At 43.6% G+C, this 22,118-nt stretch overlaps 1 long non-coding RNA gene and 1 pseudogene across 1 annotated transcript; one reads left to right on the top strand and one right to left on the bottom strand.

Moving 5' to 3' along the window:
- The first annotated feature begins 229 nt into the window (after nt 1-229).
- On the top strand, nt 230-19,488 carry LOC134981323 (uncharacterized). Its single transcript, XR_010190536.1, has 3 exons — nt 230-395; nt 12,096-12,226; nt 19,190-19,488. It is a non-coding gene; the product is annotated as an uncharacterized LOC134981323 (long non-coding RNA).
- LOC134981671 (5S ribosomal RNA) lies at nt 5,593-5,711 on the bottom strand (annotated as a pseudogene).
- Nucleotides 19,489-22,118: the final 2,630 nt, after the last annotated feature.

Raw genomic sequence — 22,118 nt, 5'->3', positions numbered from 1 at the left:
GTAGAGGAAGCATGAGAATGCTAACTATATGAAGTTACATGTAATTGTCAGAGAAGTATCTTCATATAGTTAAATTTCTGATATTTCCTATACAGGAGCAAACAGCTTCATCAGTAAGGTGTCTGCTTCCAGTGTAATAGGTTGTGGTTTCTAATCCTGGGTGTGACACTTGTAAAATGTGTATAATAAAGCTGGGTGTGATTTGTAAGGTGCAGGGACCAGTGAGGAAGTCGGCCACTGAAAAGGCAGCAGCTATCAAATAACTTAATTCACTGGTGTCACAGAACGGGAGGGGAGGAGAGGTGCCCCCCTTCAGAGCAGGAGCCCGGCGGCAGATGACTCCGTTGCCTCCCAGAGTTCTGCCTCTGTACATGGGGCATTTCTTCATTTGGCAGGTAACGAAATGGTTTGATAATAGATGGGGGGAATAAAATAAATAAATGAAACACATACGAACTAGGCTAAAGTTTATAGGGGAGTATTACAAGATCAGTACTGGATCATCATCTCTTAATCAGGACAGGTGGGAGACACGGTTCTAGCATTACAATAACAAAGCTCTGTGGGTTGAATGGTGGCAGAAATGTAAATATCTCAAGTATAGCAATGTATCATAGGATCCTATTCAGGTTGGATGGCAAAATGTGCTAAAAAGCAGTTGCTGCGATGAAATAGTTGCAGTCCAGAAATAAAGAATAAATGCCCATTGCAGAAATTGCGATCCCATCACAATGCGCGATGTGATTGCATAACCATAAGCAAATACTGGAACATCGAAGAGTTTCTCCATCTGCGCCAGGCAAGGTCGTCCACAATTCTGCATACGCAAGAGGCTGGAAATGGTCATCGCTGAGGTCAGAGACCCACCCGAAAAATGCCTTGCCACATCTGAATTTTTACAAACACACCCACAAAACGCCACATTTCCTCCTCTAAACACTGGCTTCCTGTCAATCAAAATGCAATTGCATTGAAGCACAATGCGTTTACAGAAATAATCGCAGAACGCGGGTGCGCATGCGCAGTGCATACGCTGTGCATGCTCAGTCATTTGATATTTGGCCGGATTGCGCTTTCTCAATTTTGCAATCCATGCTGAATAGGGTCCTAGGGGCCTAATTCAGACCTGATCGCAGCAGCAAAATTGTTCTGTAATGGGCAAAACCATGTGCACTGCAGATGGGGCAGATGTAACATGTGCAGAGAGAGTTAGCTTTGAGTGAGTTATTTTGTTTCTGTGCAGGGTAAATACTGGCTGCTCTATTTTTACACTGCAATTTAGATTTCAGTTTGAACACGCCTCACCCAAATCTAACTCTCTCTGCACATGTTATATCTGCCCCCCTGCAGTGCACATGGTTTTGCCCATTAGAGAACAATTTTGATGCTGCTGTCAGGTCTGAATTAGGCCCTTAGTTAGGAACTTACAACAGTATCAGAGTCTCAAGCGCCGCTCCTTGTAAATTAAACTGTTATTTTAAACCAGGCATTCCCAACCTCGGTCCTCATGGCACAGTAACAGTGCAGGTTTTAGTGATATCCAGGCTTCAGCACAGATGGTTAAATCAAAATAAGTGAGGTACTAATTTAGTCACCTGTGCTCATGCCTGGATATCACTAAAACCTGTACTGTTAGTGTGCCCTAAAGAGTGAGGTTAGGAATGCCAGATTTACCCTGTAGAGTCAGAATTTATCTCTATGCAGAAGTGCTGAAAATAACCCCAGAAGATATATGGTGCTGTAAGGTTTATTATGTAATAAAAGTTAGATAAGAACATTTATATAGTACTTTGTTGAGAAGTTGCCAGGCACATAAACAATCCTATCAGCTCCAAGGACTGTTTGGCATTGACTGTGAGTTAGACATGTGTCCTTTTGATATTCCAACCACCTTTCTCAGTTGTGTCCATTGTAACTGCACCTCCATTGTACACAGATGTCCTCAACGTTCAGCCGCTGTTGGTTAAACCAGAAGGTACCATACCTCCCAACATGACCCTCTCCAGGAGGGACAGAAAGCTCTGCTCCTGGACTTTTCTCTTAATTTATGATTACCATCACCTGTGCTGAAACACCTTTCGTATCCATTAACTTGTTCAAAACAGGTGCAGACAATCATACATTAAGAGAAAAGTCCAGAAATAGAGCATTGTGTCCCTCCTGGAGAGGGTCATGTTGGGAGGTATGAGGTACTGTCTGTAATCAGGAGAGTGATCATCAGCCAGACTCTGGTATAGAAGCTGGTCATTATCTCCTCCGGATTACTTATGTTTTATTGGCGGGTGGGATGCCGGCTGTCAATATCCCGACAGCGGAATCTTGCCCGCCAGAATGCCGGCAGCGTGGTGAGTGCTAAGAGTCCCCTTGCCTTGTGGGCTCGGAGGCTTGCTGCGCTCGCTACAAGATCTATTACCACTTAATCAGGACAGTTGGAAGATATGGTTTTAGCATTACCATACCAATGTCGGAATCCCGACACCCGGTGAAATACCGGTGGTCGGAATCCCCACTCGGGTGGTGGTCCACGGCAAAAATTATTTCTAAGCTATATGCTAGTAAATTAGTTTTTGACATTTGGATTCTATATTCTTAACATCCTCTAATGTGTCAGTGTATAAACAAACTCTTAATTTACAGATATACCACACTAGATATGCCCAATCTCGGTGTTGGACTGGGCTAGTACTTGGATGGGAGATCACCTGGGAATACCTAGGTGCCATAACTAACTAGTTTTTGCTATAATTGCATAGTGCACAACATCACTTCATCATTGACAGTGCATCATACCAAAAAAATATTATTTTCTTCATCTAGGAGACATCACTAACAATTCCATCTGTGGATTAACTAACCTACAGTACGATGTAACACTGATGCAGGTTAGCAGAATATAGTTATAGGATCACTGGTGCAGCAACTGAAGTGCAGGATGCAAAAAAGAAAGCTGGAGTAGAGTAGCTGTACTGGTAATGCACTTCCCGGACTTTCAGCTTTAAATATCTTGCCTTCACTGGTGATTGGTCCCCACATGACCAAGACCTGCTGCAGGGGTGACAAGGCTCCATCTCCTTCACTGTGTAGGAGCCATCAATGCAGCCACACAAGTCTCCAAAGGGTTGTCCAGTTTAGGACACACCACTGGGCATCGGCTCCATGGTGAAAAGACCAGTCTAGAGTCCCTGCTCCCCTCTGCCTGAGCCCCAATCCCATTACACTCTCTATATACTGCCAAGAGGGAAGGAGTGGCTGCCAGCACAAGCAAGTTGAAAGGTGAGCTCCATAATGGATGGGGCTTATGGTTCCTTATAACCAAAGACAATCAACATCCCCTCCCCAGATTATGACCTGCACTCATCGGAACACAGACACCAGGGGGAATCTGTTCCAGATGTACCCGGGTCTACTAACCTTAAGGTACATGCACACTAGACGATAAAATGTACAATGTGCCCAATACAGGCACGATATCATCCAGTGTGTAAGCACTTTGTCGCTGTTGATGCGCAATCCAACTGGGTCCCATCGCTGATGATGTTGCATCATTTGCGAGTCGTCTAGTGTGTACATAGCATTAGAGTGACAGTCAGTCCGGAGCCCCCACTTACCTATGTTATGGATACCCATCATCGTTATATGTCCTATGTAGATAAGCGAGACGTCGCCATCTATGAATAGTGACTGTGGAAGAACATTAGTACCTTTCCAGAACTTTACAAGTCTGATTGAATCATAAGACTGTTCAGGTCCACATAGACTTCTTAATATTCACAACTGATATATATATATATATATATATATATATATTTTACTGAGACCTCAGATTGATTAAGGAGACCATTCATGTCTGCATTCTTACTATTTAAAAAAAAATATCTATTTTACTTACTATTTTTTAAGTTTTTCATTAAACCTCCCCAACCTGCGCACTCATACTGGCATGTCATTGGGCTATTAAAGCCCTCTGTTATTCTTATGGACAATAAGGGGCTAATTCAGACCTGTTTACTCGCTAGCGTTTTTTTGCAGTCCTGCGTTCGCATAGCCGCCGCCCATAGTGGAGTGTATTTTAGCTTTGCAAGTGTGCGAACGCATGTGTAGCAGAGCTGTACAAACAGATCTAGTGCAGTCTCTGCGCAGCCCAGGACTTACTCAGCCGCTGTGATCACATCAGCCTGTGCGGGACCGGAATTGACGTCAAGAACCCTCCCTGCAAACGCATGGATACGCCTGCGTTTTTCCAAACACTCCCAGAACACGGTCAGTTGCCACCCACAAACGCCGTCTTCCTGTCAATCTCCTTGTGAACTAACGTGCGAATGGATCCTTCGCACAAACCCATCGCTGAGCGGCGATCCGCTTTGTATCCATGTGACGCGCCTGTGCATTGCGGTGCATACACATGCGCAGTTTAGACCCGATCGCCCGCTGTATGAAAATGCAGCCTAGCAATCAGGTCTGAATTACCCCCTAAGATCGCTCAAATGTACCCTGCAACTTACGTCCTATTCTGAGATTGCTTTTGCTACATTTAACTACTAAAATCTCACAGTTACGCCAAAAAGTAATTTACTGTACACACACCACCCATTATTCTCAAGGTGTCGTGTCGTTATTAGCCTTAATCCAAAAATATATTTGCTAAGTGGCTTATCCACTTTACCCGTCAGCTTGTGTGTTTACTGTAGTCTCAGACAGCGGGGTATTGAAAGACATTCTTGTTACACAGACTGCCGTACCTTGTATGTACGGAAAAAGCAAAATGAAGTAGTCATGGAATATTGAGGCAGATGTATTAACCTGGAGAAGGCATAAGGAAGTGATAAGCCAGTGATATGTGAAAGGTGATAAAGGCAGCAGCCAATCAGATCCTAACTGTAAACTTACATATTGGAGCTGATTGGCTGGTGTCTTTATCACCTTGCACATATCACTGGTTTATCACTTCCTTATGTCTTCTCCAGATTAATACATCTGCCCCAATGTATTTAAGGAGGAAAAAAAGAAAGACCCTGTACTGGGGCACTATTTATGAAAAAATGAGACAATAAAAATTAACCATTATTTAGGATCATATAAGATATAGTGTAACAATCAAGATCAAGTATTTTTAAATAAAAATATAAATACCAGAATTGTATAAGATTAATTAACAGTAAATACTGCCAAGGTGAAAATGTATTATATATAGTCACAGGAGTGGCTTAACATATGTCCACTGACAATGAGTGAATAGCCAAAGTCTCCTAAAGTGATATCCCATGGATTAATCTGAGCACCAATAGATTGAAAGGTTTGTTGCCTAATGTGGTGTGGATCCACCTTCTGTATAGATGTCTAACAGTGGTGTCACCATAGGCATTTTAATGCAGCGGATTAGACAAGAGTGTATAATCTGCTGAGTTGATAGGAAATTAGTGATGACCAACAGATAGTGGTTTAAGTCATGAAGAGGTGTTGTTGAGACACAGCAAGTTTGTGGGAAAGTACACCTGTAACACTTGGGAGGGTCGTTCTGTTAGTTCTAATGAAAGAAGAAAAAAGGGAAATAAGGTTGAAGATTAAGGGAATGTTCCTGCTGCTTTCCAACCAAGTTTACTGCACCTGGTGTTCCTTGGCAGTCTCCCAAACAAGTACTGACCAGGCCTTCCAGAGTTTAGCTTCCAAGATCAGATGAGATTAGGTGTCTCCTGTGGAGTATGGCCGTAAACAGGTGGATGAGTGAGTACTTATTCCTAGTAAACAGAGATGTGTTCTGCTGTCCAGAGCCGTGGTGAGAAGAACTGGGTGAGAAAGAACATAGGCACAGATGTGCAGGAGTGTAAGGAAAGAAAATAATAACAATAAATGCCAATATGGCATGAATTGGGTATATAAGAAAAAGAACAGAGAAGAATGATTGCTTTATAAATCTGTGCACATAAGCCAAATACATCTGATAGGAATTAGTCAAATATAATCAATTATTAGCAAGATTTATAATCCAAAAAAAAAAAAAGGACACATTATTCCAAAAAATGAAAGTCTCTATTGCTGTTCAGGCTCAGCCTCACCTGTAGATTTGCTCAAGGAGCAGATGATCTGTTGAAAAGCAATCTCTTAGAAAAAAGGGGACAAATGTGTCAAAACAACCTATTATGTGTCAGGAATTAATTGTTTATTTATAGCAAATCAGGCTAAATAGAGTGTCTCAGTTTGTCCTAAGAGCAACTCATCTGTTCAAACACAGTATAGGCATAATTTGCAGCTCAAAAGAACAGGGAAGAATGATTGCCTTATAAATCTGTACACACTAGGTGCTTCATCGCGCCCTACGGGCGCTCTTCACACCGTTGCAAGGGGCTACGCCCCTTTAACCCTTGCATGCCTATATGGGGTTCAATATTTGTATTATATGGAGTATTACCTGCATTCCTTTGTTAGTAGTTAAATATTGCACAATGAAAGGGCGTGCGATGGTGAAGGAGGTGCAGCCCCTTGCGGCGGCGTAAACAGCACCTGCTGGGCATGATGTACAGAATGAGCGGGTGCGGGGGGGACTGCGTATGGGGGAGGGTGTCTGTAGATGCTGCAGGTGGAGGGGGGGCAGATGCGGGGGGGCCCTGATGGGGAAGGGTTGGGACATGCTGCGGGTGGGGGAGAGACAGAAGAGTGGGGGCTGTAGATGGGGGAGGGGTCCGGAGGCACTGCAGGTGGGGGAGGGGCAGGGGTGCCACGGGGGAGGGGCAGGTGCAGGGATGTTGCAGATGGGTGAAGGGTTCCGGAGGTGCTGTGGGATGGGAAGGGGCGGGGGTGCCGGGGGTGGGGTAGGGGGTCCGGAGGCACCGCGGTGGGGGAGAGGCATGTGCGGCAGACGGGGAAGGGGGTCTGGAGGCGCTGCAGATGGTGGAGGGGCAGGTGCGGAGGTGCCGTGGGTGGGTGAGGGGGGGACCGCGAATGGAGGAGGGTGTCTGCAGTTGCTGTGGATGGAGGGGGGCAGGTGTGGGGGGAGACATATATGGGGGGTGGATGGTGGAGGGGGTCTGGAGGTGCTGTGGGTGGTGGGGGAGTGGGACCTGCTGGTGGTGCCGGGGGTCTGGAGGCACAGCGTGTGGGGGAGGGGTGGAGTGTCGCATGTGGTGGAGGGGAAGGTGCGGAGGTGTGGTGCATTGGGGAGGGGTCTGGAGGCGCTACGGATACTGTACCTGCCAAAAAGGTAGTTGGAGGGTATGCAGTAACAGGGCCAGGACAGGGGTGACGGGGCCAGGACAGGGGTGACGGGGCCAGGACAGGGGCCAGGCAGGGGCATCGGGGCCAGGATAGGGGCGACGGGGCCAGGATAGGGGCGACGGGGCCAGGAGCGACGGGGCCAGGGTAGGGGTGGCAGGACCAGGATTTGGTTGACAGGGCCAGGATAGGGGTGACAGGGACATGATAGAACACAGGGCACGGGAGAGATTGGTATTAGGGACAAAACAGTGGTGACAGACAGATGTGTCTTACCGGAGTCACTGCTGCTGGCTGCTGCTGTTCCACTCCAACCTGTTTGGATCTGCTGCTGGTGGAGACTTGGCATGGTTGACTCTCTCAGGCTGGAGTCCTGCTTCCTCTGCCCATCCGCATCCCTCTCCCCCACTCCTCAGTCACACACCGCGGACCTCGCGCGGCTGCCGGGCACTGTGGTAAGGGGAGACTGGGAGTGACTGGGAGTGACTGGTTAGCCCCCAGGAGACGCTGCGGCTGGAGGGAGGAGGGGGTCATAGCATGTACGCGGCGCGGACCTCGCGGCTGCCGGGCACTGTGGTAAGGGCAGACTGGGAGTGACTGGTTAGCCCCCAGGAGACGCTGCGGCTGGAGGGAGGAGGGGGTCGGAGCCTGCAAGCAGCGCAGACTTCTGCAGCGCTGCCCGCCGGCTAAAGTGTGTGAAGGAGCTGGGCACACCTCACTGCGGGCGGCAGCGCTGCAGCTAGCGGTGGGGTTGCCGGGGCTGGAGATAACAGAGGCAGTACGGAACCTGCACAGCCGCAGGTGCCCCACAAAACTGCAGCTAAGAAGCGTGGAGTGTGCCAGAAAGTGACGCTCCTCCGCGCCAGAGAGATCCTGCTGAGTATGCTGATGTGGGGGGTCAAGTACACAGTGAGCCGGTGCCCGTCTGTCTGTATGGCATACCCCCTCACACACCCCCATACCTCCCAACTGTCCCGATTTTCGCGGGACAGTCCCATTTTTTGGGTCTGTCCCACTGTCCCACCCGCGGGCCGCAGTGTCCCGCGGTGGGGGGGCAGTTGGGAAGCTCCTGTACTCGCCTTTCTGCTTAGCATGCACACAGCGTCTATTTAGTGGAGACAGAGGGAGAGGGGGCATCAGGGGGTACGGATTAAGGGTGGGCCCAGGGGGTACGTACCCCGGGCCTCACAGTTTTAGGGGCCCCCCCCGGCTGGAGTGGCTCTGCCCCAGCTCTGAAGCTCCCCCATCCTGCCAGCAACAGCAGCAGCATTGTGCTTTAGTCAGCACACGCTGCTGCGTGTAGGCAGCTCTGTGGTGTTGCAGGGAGGCAGCAGCATCCCTGCTGTCTTCTGCCTGTGCGGGTGTGTAGAGGGGAGCAACCACCCCCTCTGGATTTACCCCTAGCTGAGGGGCCAAAATCCCATTAAAAAAATCCCGGAATTTGCATAAGGGGGCGTGGCCACGAGGGCCGCAATTAGGCCACACCCTCAAACCCACAGCAGGCACAGCAATGAGATAGGGTTCCTGTCTCAAGTGCCCTGGGCCCCCCGGACTCATAATCCGCCGCTGGGGGCATGCCAGCAGCTCATAGAGCGCTGGGCATGCCCCCTCACTGACGAAAACAGGGGCGTGGCTCGCAATCGCGGGTCCACCCGCGAAGCCACGCCCCCTTTCCCGTTGGCCATGCCCCCTTTTTGCTGTGCGTGTGTCCCTCCTGCCTGAAGAAAGTTGGGAGGTATGTACCCCTGACTGTGCCATGCCCATACCATCTGCTCCTGCTCCAAGTCTCCTGTAGATTTGCCCAGATCTGTGACTCATTTGACTAACTCCGCCCAGTGTTTTGACTCCGCCCAGCATTAGCAAATGAAGCACAAAGTCACAGATCGGGGCAATTATATAGGAGATCTCCTATAGATTTGCCCAGATCTGTGACTCATTTGACTAACTCCGCCCAGTGTTTTGACTCTGCCCAGCGTTAGCAAATGAAGCACAAAGTCACAGATCTGGGCAATTATATAGGAGATAGGCCAAATACAGCTGATAGGAGTCAAGTACAATTAAGGAGAAAGGAGACAAATGTGTCAAAACCACCTATTATGTGTCAGGTGTTAATTGTTTATTTGTAGAATTTCAGGCTAAATAGAGTGTGTCAGTTTGTCCTAAGAGCAACTCATCTGTTCAAACACAGTGTAGGCATACTTTGCAGTATGAGAAAGACAGTCTCTTTTGAAAAAAGAGACATATATGTCAGAATAAACACATTATAGGCATAGTTTGCATAAGCATTGAAAAGCAATCTTTTAGAAAAAAAGACATATATGTTAAAGCAAACTATTAAGGATTTAAAATAAGTGGTGCACAAATAGTTATCAAAGTAAGCAGTTAATACTGATATAAATTTGGCCCAAGTGGGCGCTTACATGACCGGGATATCACCAGAGAGATAAGGGCTGCGCGCCGCCCTATATCTCTGTTAACCAAACGGACTGTTTCACCTTTTACAGGTGGGGAGCACCACCGACGGCATATTTACACATCAGTGTTACATTTCCGATGTCGGTCACGGACACATTTCCTCATAATAAGGTCTTGTCTGTTATCATTTACCAGTGCGGAACACCCTCTTTTTCTTTTTACAATGTATTTAAGGCCTGATTCAGAGATTTACATAAATTTGATATTTACTTACCTTTCTAATTTTTTTTATCTGCGCATGTACAAACGCCACACTGCGCATGTGCAGATGGGGCACTACGATGTCGGCCGCAGTGCTCCAATAGCCATAGCATAATTGACATGATGCTGGCATTTGGGGACGGCAACATTTTTGGAACGTTGGTCCTGTTTTCTGGGTGTTCTGTGGCTGTTTCCTTGAATGCAGCTTTACTGGCCCCAGGAGTATGTTTTTCCCAGACACCCTGAGTAATATGATTGTTATTCAAATAGCCAATGTTCACGCAGTTGACCCAATACTGCATCTTCGGACGCAAAAAAAACACCTTCAGCAGCATTTACAAATTGTCGCACAGCTACTGCATACAAAAATGCTCCAGCACCAACAATAAAATACATCAGTGATCAGCCCCTTAGGCTTTTAATTTAACATAAACATGTAGATATGCAACATATGGATCTCCGCCCAATGGACTAGACTCACACTATGCGCTGCTAGTCAAGTAGGAACTTTAGGTCAACAACTAGGAAGCCATAGTTTAATGAAACCTAATGTAACATTAATGCCGCATAATTCAGCTTTGTAACCTGTTCCCAAAAGTACAATTAATGCTTAATATCTAGTAACACCTGGAGAACTGTGCCCATTTACTGGGAGGTAAAACATCTTCCATTTGTGAATCACTTATTGGTTAGTTTGCATTAAGTGGAGTTTACAGTATTCTTGAGATGTTTGGAATCCTACCAGGATATTATCATTCGTCCCGCGGATAAAGGCGGGACAATTGTGGTGCAAGACATCATGGATTATAGATCTGAGATTGTGGCACAGCTTTCGGATAAGGAAGTATATATGAAATTGAGTAAGGATCCTACGTTGGAGTACCAGAGAGAACTGGTTGCAGTTTTGAAGCAGGCTAAGGAGCGTAAGGCTATCCCTGAAATAGTATTTCATACTCCAGATTGAGGTATTTAAGAAGCTTACTAACCGGAATACATTTTTAATGGCATCTAACCACCATCCGGAAGCATTGAAAAAGGGCTTGCCCATATCACAAATGATGCGCGGGTGTCCCGCATTGTTAGTGATCCTTTGAAAATCCCGGCTGAATTGGACCTTCTAATCAATAAATTCAGCTTAAGAGGATATGATATGTCTACACTATTAGCACAGAAGTTGAAAGTATTAAAAATGACCAGACAACAATTATTGGAGCCTGCTAGCAGGGATACGGCGAATATGATTCCATGAACCAGTGATTTGTCTACCTCAGGTCCTATTATACGTAGAGCGACTAAGGCGTTGTGGCCGATAGTGTCAACAGATCTTGATTTGCAGTGTCCAGTGTTTCTAGACATGTTGTAGCATTTAGGAGAAGTAGGAACTTGGGGGATCGTTCGGTTCATACTGACATCACTGGAATTGGTGTAGCAAGGGTGCCAAATGTTTACACCAAGGCACCTGGTTGCTATAAATGTAGTGAATGTGCTACTTGTAGTTTTATCATTGCTTGTAAGCAATTTAATCACCCGCATGTGGATAAAGTTTATGATATTCATTTTGTGTTGACTTGCAGCTCCTCTTTTGTTGTGTATATAATAATTTGCCCCTGTGGATTTTACTACGTGGGGCAAACCACTCTGAAATTTAGCGAGCTGATGGCTGCTCATCGCTCGGCTATTAATCTGTGCTATAAAGGTAGAGACATTGACCAACCTGTGGCCAAGCATTTCAAACAGGCGGGCCATAGGCCAGAAACTCTACGATATTTTTGTATTGATCATGTACCACAGTCATTGCGTAGAGGCGATCGCGCCAAAACATTGTTAGTAAAGAGGCTAATTGGATTGTTAGGCTCAATACTATTTCCCCTAATGGATTAAATGACAAGATAAATTGGAATTTGCTATAACCCGATGTTGGGATAGTTATAGTATATTAGTTATCTGTTACAGCTGTATTGGTGGAATCTTATATTCCTGTATAGAGTGAGGTTTGATATTTTATTAATACCCATGATTCATATTTATGAATTTATTCTATTAAGAGATGCTGCAGGTTGATGCCTATTTCTCTATATGCAATGGGTGTATTATATTAATGTCCATGTGTGTATTTTTGTATTTTTTGTATTGTGATGGAATGTGATTTGTTTTTGTATGGTATTTTTAATGTGGCACTATGTGTATTTAATATGTATGGTTTGCCTCCACAGAACTGTGAATCAGTGCTGGTGTGGTGGACCGTGACACACTGCGCACCAAGTACAGCCCAGTGGAACGCATGTATGTGACTTCCTGGTGATGACATCACCGGAAGTGTGCCTCGATGTTCAGCCCAGGACGCGTGAGTAGCACAGGTGGAAGGACTTGCTTATGTGATCCGGGAAGGGGGGGGGGGGTATTTAGGAGGGTAAGTAAATGTTTCATGTTGATGTCCTGCATGTTGAAAATCCTGATGAAGGCGCTGCTGCTCTGAAACAGTTAACTGTTACAATACAGGTGGATTATGCTAAGTATACAATGCTCTGAGTGCCGTTTTTTGTGAGAAAGTGTGTGTGTGTGTATATATATATATATATATATATATATATGTAAACAGCCATGTCTTCCGGCACTCCCGACTCCAATCTACCTTGCTCCGGTGCCCTCCTTGGGGGTAATAACCCCTGGTATGCAGGAATATGTTGTAATAGGCGGCACTCAGAGACTGTTCAATAGCCAGGTAAAAGTGCAAAAAAGCCCCGTGGGGCGTGCTTTATTGTAACGTTTCCGGGATGCTCTGAGGAAGGGGAAGCATCCCCGAAACGTTACAATAAAGCACGCCCCACGGGGCTTTTTTGCACTTTTACCTGGCTGTTGAACAGTCTCTGAGTGCCGCCTATTACAACATATTCCTATATATATATATGTATATTAACAAAAAAGGAGGAATAATTGCGCAATACTCCAATCAGTCCAATGTACTTAAGATTGTCCAGTATTTATATGATCCTGATTCTTTATATCCTCTGCTGCTTCCTCCAGAAAAAGCCGTACCAAGGCTTATTAGGAATACATGTAAAAGAACAAATGAGGAGCGCGGATGTCAGTAAAAGTTGTGAGCATTTAATTAAAAGAAGTACACATATACATACATCTCAAAAAGACACTAGGTGTAACTACATCGCTGTTGATCTGATCCTGTGAAGTCCCGGAAGAGAACGTTTGATGAGCTGTGACCGGCGGCTGTTCCACCTGGTGCTATCCGGAGGTGCCGTGTGTGTGATAACATCGCGCTGCTGATCTCTTTTTGAGATGTATGTATATGTGTACTTCTTTTAATTAAATGCTCACAACTTTTACTGACATCCGCGCTTCTCATTTGTTCTTTTACATATATATATATATATATATATATATATATATATAAAACAAAAGTACAGGGTGCGCTAAATGTATGTTGCTGATTGTGGAATTCCCAATTCAGGTTCTCCATTCAGAAGCTTTCCCAGAAACTTTAGCTTTTTGAGGTCTCCCTATAATTGTAGCCTAGGAGTAAAACCCTCTCACCAAAAGATATTTCACCCAACAAAAACATAGATTCAGTAAATGAGTTTAATTGTTTGTTTTACAGGTGTTCAGACATAACAAGGTTCTTATAAAAACATAAAATTTTGTATACACACACACCGCACGCTAGTTGGTAAACAGGATATCACCCTCACCTTAAAGGTGTGAGCTCTAGGGTGAATATACAGGTAGCTTGTAAAAGGGGAAAGGGAATGGGAAAACTACTGCACTAGCACCATATTTTAAATCAAATGATGAAAAAAAACAACAACATACAGTACGTGACAATTCCTTGTCTAATGTCTCACTTGGGAGTGCTGCCACACATATATTGTTGCCAATATAAACAGATTGGTTTTAGAACAAGGGGATAGGATTGGTCTTGGGTGGCGCACTGATATAAATAATTGTACACATAAAATATAACTTTTAATTGCATGTAATTAAAAAGCCTGTAACTGTGAAATATTAAAATAAATAATGGACAAGTGAAAGACAAAGTACAACATATAATTGTTAAAACCACATACTGCACCCACTGTGCTGTGTATATATATATTAAATAGTCAAGTTCTAGGTACAATGACCTTAGTTAAGAATATGCGTGCTGTCAGAATATTAATAGTCCCACTTAGGTAGACCACAATTCTGTCAATCAATTACATATAATTAGGGCTCCTTTAGTGTGATATATTGTGATGTCAAATTCTAGATGTTATATCAACTATGGGGTAGATCTGATGGGCTCAGTACAATTTAATCAGCTCTTACTTATCAGTAATGTAATTCCACCATTAGTATGTGTTCCCCTCTCACTCACGCCCACAAAATTCACTATACAGCTGTTGTTCTTAAAGCTGATAGTTTCCTTAATATTAATGTAAGGTGGATACTTTACCACCAGTTCTAAACATCAGGCAAGTATATATTGGTAATTGTATGAAGGTACAATGTTGGTTAGCATTCTCAGACTGGGCTGTCAACGCTGCCCCATATAATCCACTGTACTATAATATATGTAGTGTTACTAATGTACTTCCCTCTTATTGATTGCTGTTGGCAAATTGCCTATTCATACAGCTTATCCAAGAACAAACTGATTTTTTTACCCGGCGTTCTCAGTCTCTGCCGTCAACGCCGCCTCATATGATACACTGCACTAATAACAAGCACAATACCTCTGTTTCAATCCACTCTTATTAGTTGCTGTTGGCAAATCTGCCTATTCATACAGCATAATTGAGAGTGTAGCTTCTTATTCAACTAGCGTTCTCAATCGCTGTTGTCAACGCTGCCTGTTATAGTGCACTATATCAATCTGGGCACACTGTCTCTGGTCAACTTCCTTCTTGTCAAAAGCTGTTGGCAAATAGCCTATTAATACAGCTTTCCTGGGAATACAATTTGTTATCTCAGATGCTAATACTTCCTTAATGGTTAATTCTCAATATCCTACCTAGTTAACTGTTAATAGTGAGAGCTGATATGATAATTTAGTGGTTGATGGTGTGTGTGTGTGTGTGTGGGGGGGGGGGGGCACTTTACTATCAACGCGGTTTGAGTCCAATTCAAGAGCTGGTTAGGATACTTAGTACATAGGAGATAAAAATAAAATAAACTTTAATAAACTTTGTGTACTAGGTATTCCTCCTATATTCCTAAATAATTATAGGCATCATGGTTCACAGGATCCAAGCAAGCAGGTGTCCACAGTATTTAGCACGCAGACTGATACATTTACTCAGTCTCTAATTGTATCTAAAAAAAGTTGATATATATTTATGAACAGCCTAAGATAAATACTGCACTTAGAATCGGGATCTACTTAGCCAGTACGCAGCAGCAGAGAACTCCAATATACTGTGTATTCAACTGCACATGATAGACCATGCAGTACAGTGTAACCAATTAATGATTGTAAATGCATGAATTTAAATACTGAACACTGAGGATATTTGCTTGTCAGACCCTATTAACCATAGTGACAAATTATAGCTAGGTAGAACATAGTTGTCTGGAATTCCAGTGTATCATGTTGGCAGCTGTGCATTACATGGTGTGAAACACATTAGAACTAATTAAAGTTTGTATCAACTTTTTTAGATACAATTAGAGACTGAGTAAATGTATCAGTCTGCATGCTAAATACTGTGGACACCTGCTTGCTTGGATCCTGTGAACCATGATGCCTATAATTATTTAGGAATATAGGAAGAATACCTAGTACACAAAGTTTATTAAAGTTTATTTTATTTTTATCTCCTATGTACTAAGTATCCTAACCAGCTCTTGAATTGGACTCAAATCACATTGATAGTAAAGTGTTCTCCCCCAGACCATCAACCACTAAATTATCATATCAGCTCTCACTATTAACAGTTAACTAGGTAGGATATTGAGAATTAACCATTAAGGAAGTATTAGCATCTGAGATAACAAATTGTATTCCCAGGAAAGCTGTATTAATAGGCTATTTGCCAACAGCTTTTGACAAGAAGGAAGTTAACCAGAAACAGTGTGCCCAGATTGATATAGTGCACTATAACAGGCAGCGTTGACAACAGAGATTGAGAACGCTAGTTGAATAGGAAGTTACACTCTCAATTATGCTGTATGAATAGGCAGATTTGCCAACAGCAACTAATAAGAGTGGATTGAAACAGAGGTATTGTGCTTGTTATTAGTGCAGTGTATCATATGAGGTGGCGTTGACGGCAGAGACCGAGAACGCCGGGTAAAAAATCAGTTTGTTATTGGATAAGCTGTATGAATAGGCAATTTGCCAACAGCAATCAATAAGAGGGAAGTACATTAGTAACACTACATATATTATAGTACAGTGGATTATATGGGGCAGCGTTGACAGCCCAGTCTGAGAATGCTAACCAACATTGGGGGTCATTCCGAGTTGTTTGCTCGCAAGCTGATTTTTGCAGATTTGCTCACGCTAAGCCGCCGCCTACTGGGAGCGAATCTTAGCTTCTTAAAATTGCGAACGATGTATTCGCAATATTGCGATTACACACCTCGTAGCAGTTTCTGAGTAGCTCCAGACTTACTCGGCATCTGCGATCAGTTCAGTGCTTGTCGTTCCTGGTTTGACGTCACAAACACACCCAGCGTTCGCCCAGACACTCCCCCGTTTCTCCAGCCACTCCTGCGTTTTTTCCGGAAACGGTAGCATTTTTTCCCACACGCCCATAAAACGGCCTGTTTCCGCCCAGTAACACCCACTTCCTGTCAATCACATTACGATCGCCAGAACAATGAAAAAGCCGTGAGTAAAATTCCTAACTGCATAGCAAATTTACTTGGCGCAGTCGCAGTGCGAACATTGCGCATGCGCACTAAGCGGAAAATCGCTGCGATGCGAAGATTTTTACCGAGCGAACAACTCGGAATGACCCCCATTGTACCTTCATAAAATTACCAATATATACTTGCCTGATGTTTAGAACTGGTGGTAAAGTATCCACCTTACATTAATATTAAGGAAACTATCAGCTTTAAGAACAACAGCTGTATAGTGAATTTTGTGGGCGTGAGTGAGAGGGGAACACATACTAACAGTGGAATTACATTACTGATAAGTAAGAGCTGATTAGGTTGTACTGAGCCCATCAGATCTACCCCATAGTTGATATAACATCTAGAATTTGACATCACAATATATCACACTAAAGGAGCCCTAATTATATGTAATTGATTGACAGAATTGTGGTCTACCTAAGTGGGACTATTAATATTCTGACAGCACGCATATTCTTAACTAAGGTCATTGTACCTAGAACTTCACTATTTAATATATATAGACACCGTACAGCACAGTGGGTGCAGTATGTGGTTTTAACAATTATATGTTGTACTTTGTCTTTCACTTTTCCGTTATTTGTTTTAATATTTCACAGTTACAGGCTTTTTAATTACATGCAATTAAAAGTTATATTTTATGTGTACAATTATTTATATCAGTGCGCCACCCAAGACCAATCCTTTCCCCTTGTTCTAAAACCAATCTGTGAATATACAGGCAGATTGGTGGTGAATGGATAAAATAAACCCTACGCGTTTCACCCAGTTGGACTTCTTCAGTGGTAGGTGACTTCAGAAAATGACAAATTGTGTGGACTTTCCATATCAAGTGGATCCAAACAGAGAGTGACTTTCTGTTCAATAAATCCAAATGGATCAAAGGGACATATCCAAAAAGTGCAACAAAGAGTTAATGGATCTCCGTCTTTAAAGACGATTACACCCAATAATGGGCAATAAATATTTTTGGACGTTTAACCATAATATAGCAAACAACTGGATAAAATAAGGTAGGTGTGTTGAAATATGTTACAATCCAATCATACACACTAGAAAGTATCCTTAAAACAGCCGAACATGTGCTTGTAGCTCACCGTCCAGGAGATATTTATTGCCCATTAACTCAATAAACTCAATTTAATGGTATCCTCCTTTCACTGTCAGGTGAATTAATGCTGTGCAAGTCCTGGATAAATTAGTCAGCTTCTAGAATAATGCTCTACTTGCATTAATCAGTGAGTTAAGCTGATCAGGGGCATTATTTGAGAGGTATCCCTGCTTTATTCTTACCAACTTCTCACTCCCTTGTGTAACACAGCAAAGAGATGCAGCAACCAGATTCAGCACTACCTCTTGTGGACAGCACAGCTCAGTGTCCTACCCCCTATCTCAGAGGTTCCCAAACTGTGTGCCATGGCTCCCTGGGGTGCCTCGGGACACTTGCAGGGGTGTCCTGGGTTGGTGGGCCAGGACCAATTCAAATTATTCATGGTCAATATAATAGGCAAAACCAGTGCTGGTGGCTGCCAGTCATACAATATGGGGACAAACAGAAGCAAATCTTGTCCCTCACCACACAACTGACCCTAAGGATGACATATAAACGCGATCTACTTAATGTAATATTTCTTTCTAAATTTCTCAATAAGAAATTTTTGGCCTAGGGGTGCCGTGAAAAAAATTCTGATATTCTAGGGCGCCGTGATTCAAAAAAGTTTGGAAACCACTGCCCTATCTCATCCCCTGGAGGCTGATCCGCTCTGTAGTGCTCTGCTATGGGCTGCTTCCTCTGCTGTTACTGTAAAAGCTGGGGAGGACTTCCCTTTTCCTAGCTCTCCTTCCCATGAGCGGAGTCATCACTCTGAGAGCAGGGGAAGTATTCACTACACTCTGCTCTGCTCCTCCAGCAGTTGTCCATGGGCAGTGCTGACGCAGTTTCCGCTACTTTTACAAACCTCATGACCCCTCTGATGCAGCAGGTAAACGCTGAAGACCATGACCATTGGTTCACAGCGTGTCAGCTCTGCAACTTTATCCTTCACTAGATTCTCCAGGTGGCTCTTTCAACGTGCTCCCTAACAGACCCTCCTTACAGGATATAATTCTTGAGACATGATTTATCAAGCCTTGGTGAGTTATAACTTGTACGTTGATAAAGTACCAACCAATCAGCTCCTGTCATTTTTTAAATACAGCCTGTAACATGACAGTTAGGAGCTGGTTGGTTGGTACTTTATCACCGCTCAATTTATCACTCTCTAAGGCTTGATAAATCTTATTTTGTTTATCATTTTATTTAAAATAAAAACTCCTGTTGCTCCCATTCATAGTATTATCTCTCTCTCTCTCTCTCTCTCTCTCTCTCAATATAATATTAATTTATTTTCATATGTTTTATGTTCTATTTACATTGCATTAAAGCACTTGCTTCTTCTCTTTCTTGCAGGGTGTCCCGGCTTTGTGTCTCCACATTCAGCCCTCCCCCTTAGTTAGAGCAGCTGTGGCGTCTCTGTTGCTGCGCAACCGCCGCCACTGCACCATTCTCCTCCCTCCTGCACGGTCAACCCCCCTGGGCGCGTGTGTGACATCACTTTGCAGGCGCCACTCGGCGGGACACTGGGAACAAGCACCGCACATCAAGGCTTGCTGCCTCCTTATATAAGGGTTTTTTTTTTTTTTTTTGCATACGTCACTTTATATGCACCTGATGAAAAGTCCGTGGAGCCTTGAAACGTTGTGTTAATAAACTGCACCAGCTTATTGCTTTCTAAAGACCGGATGAGTGCTTCCTTTCCATTCCAGGTTATTGGTATTGTGTGTGTGTGTGTGTGTGTGTGTGTGTGTGTGTGTATATATATATATATATATATATATACATACAGACACACACACACACACACACACACACACACACACACACACACACACACACTGGTCCATAAGCATAGTAACACCCTTAGAAAAAGGAAATCAGTAAGGAAATATTAATCCAGGTGACATACCCTAAAATGTTTTACCACACTCCCAGACACTGGATTAATATCTCTGTACTCATTTCCTTTTTATAAGGGTGTTTCCACACTTATAGACCACACTGTGTATGAGAGAGAGAGAGAGAGAGAGAGAGAGAGAGAGAGAGAGAGAGAGAATTGACTTTTTTGACTGTGTGACAAAAGTAATAGATAAAGGCTTTGGCACTGTCCCACACTGCAGACTGCTAAATAAACTTGAAAGCATGGGATTACTTACTAGGATGGTTGGATGGGAGATCTTGGTTGCAGGATAGAAAACAGAGAGTTGTGGTAAATGGAGTGCATTCACAGGAGGGAAATGTTACCAGTGGAGTACCCCAGGGATCTGGACTTGGACCAGTGGTTTTTAATATCTTTATTGGTGACATTACAAATGGCATTAAAGGGAAAGTATGCCTTTTTTCAGATGACACAAACATATGCAACAGGGTAGACACACCAAGAGGGGTAAAACAAATTATTGATGATCTCAGTAGACTAGAGGAATGGTCAAGAGTGTGGCTGTTTAATGCCACAAAATGCCACAAAAATGATGCACTGTTTACTGTTTAATGCCACAAAAATGATGCACTTGGGTCTCAAAAAAATCCTAAGGCTAAATATAGTATTAATGTATTATACTGGAGGAGTCACGATTTTGTGTGACTTAAAGGCAGGTAAGCAATGTCACAAAGCAATGAGGAAGGCTAGTCAGATGCTTGACTGCATTGGGAGAGGAATCAGCAGCAGAAAGAAGTAATAATGCCACTGTATAGGTCATTGGTGCGGCCTCATCTAGAATACTGTGTTCAATTCTGGAGGCCATATCTTCAGAAGGATATTAATACATTAGAGACTGTACAAAGTAGGGCAACTAAAATGTTGCATGGCCTACATCACAAAACTTACTCAGAAAGACTAAAAAATCTCAATATGTGTAGTTTGGAGCAGAGAAGGGAAAGGGGGGACATGATAGAAACTTTCATATATTATTATCATTATTACAATTTATTTATAAGGTGCCATAAGTGTTTTGCAGCGCCGTACATACAGCACACATTAGAACAATGCAGGGTATACAGAACGTAACATCACAGAAAACTAAAACAGAGCACAGGTAACAATTAGCAGCACAGTACACAATACAGCTGAGATGTCAGGAAGCAAAGGAGTAATCGGCGTACTACCAGGGGGGGGGGGGGGGCGGAGGCGGAGGGGCGGGCAGTCATTGGTAGAGATGAACAGTCACAAGAAAGAGAAGATGCCGGTATAAACAGTCACTGAGCGGTAGAGAGCTGTAATTGAAGTGCAAGAGAAGAGGCCTGTGAGAACAGGAGGTAACTAGGTCGACAGGCTCTCTAGGTTGACATGGTCTAGGTCGACAGGGTAAAAGGTTGACATGAGTTTTTTAATGTTTTTTTTGGTGTCGTATTCTCCGTACAGTGATCGGGAACCCCAATTAGTGCATTGTGTCCCCTTCGCATGGCTCGCTTCGCTCGCCATGATTCGGGCAAGATGCCTCGCTTCACTACCGCTATGCTGGGCACAGGTTATTATTCCAATCGTAGCCCATGTAGACCGTTATGTATGAAAAAGTTAAAAAAAAAATTTAAACTCATGTCGACCTTTTCACCTGTCGACCTAGAACATGTCGACCTAGAAACCCTGTCGACCTAGTTACTGTCGACCAATAGTGGTCGACCTAGTTACTGTCGACCTAGAGACTGGATACCATCTTATGAGCTGGTCACCTTCAACAAACACACAGTATGGTTGAAAGTGCTTGTTTGTCTTTCTTAAACCATTATGTCTTACAGTATTAACATCCTGTCTGTCTCTAGTAATAACCTCCCTCAAATTATCTCTGGACAAATGTACAGTATCTTAGCCTTAAATTTCCACCACTGATAATGGTAATTATTCAGTTTAGGCACTGATAAAGTAAATTCTGAGCTGCCAGCAATTTCCTTTTGTTATTCCTTCTGAAATAAAATATTGAGTTACTTACGTACACTATACAGATTTAAACCCAGATTTATCAAGCCTTGGAGAGTGATAAATAGCACGGTGATAACATACCAACCAATCAGCTCCTAATTGTCATTTGTCAAACACAGCCTGTAACATGGCAGTTAGGAGCTGATTGGCTGGTAGTTTATCACCAAGCTATTTATCACTTTCCAAGGCTTGATAAATCTGGGCCTTAACTTGGGCACATAACCTACTGTAGAACTTTCTCCTTTGTTTGAGCATCAAACATGTAGCGAATGATAGTGGGATAAACTCTACTGTAACTAATACACGTAAACTTAGTAACATGGTTAAAAAAAATATTCTAGAAGAAAGTATACTATCACAATTAAG

This window comes from Pseudophryne corroboree, chromosome 12 (genome assembly GCF_028390025.1).
Source record: "Pseudophryne corroboree isolate aPseCor3 chromosome 12, aPseCor3.hap2, whole genome shotgun sequence".
NCBI classification, from domain to species: Eukaryota; Metazoa; Chordata; class Amphibia; order Anura; family Myobatrachidae; genus Pseudophryne; species Pseudophryne corroboree.
Note: the sequence above shows the minus strand (reverse complement) of the source record. Positions and strands in the feature narration are given on the sequence as shown.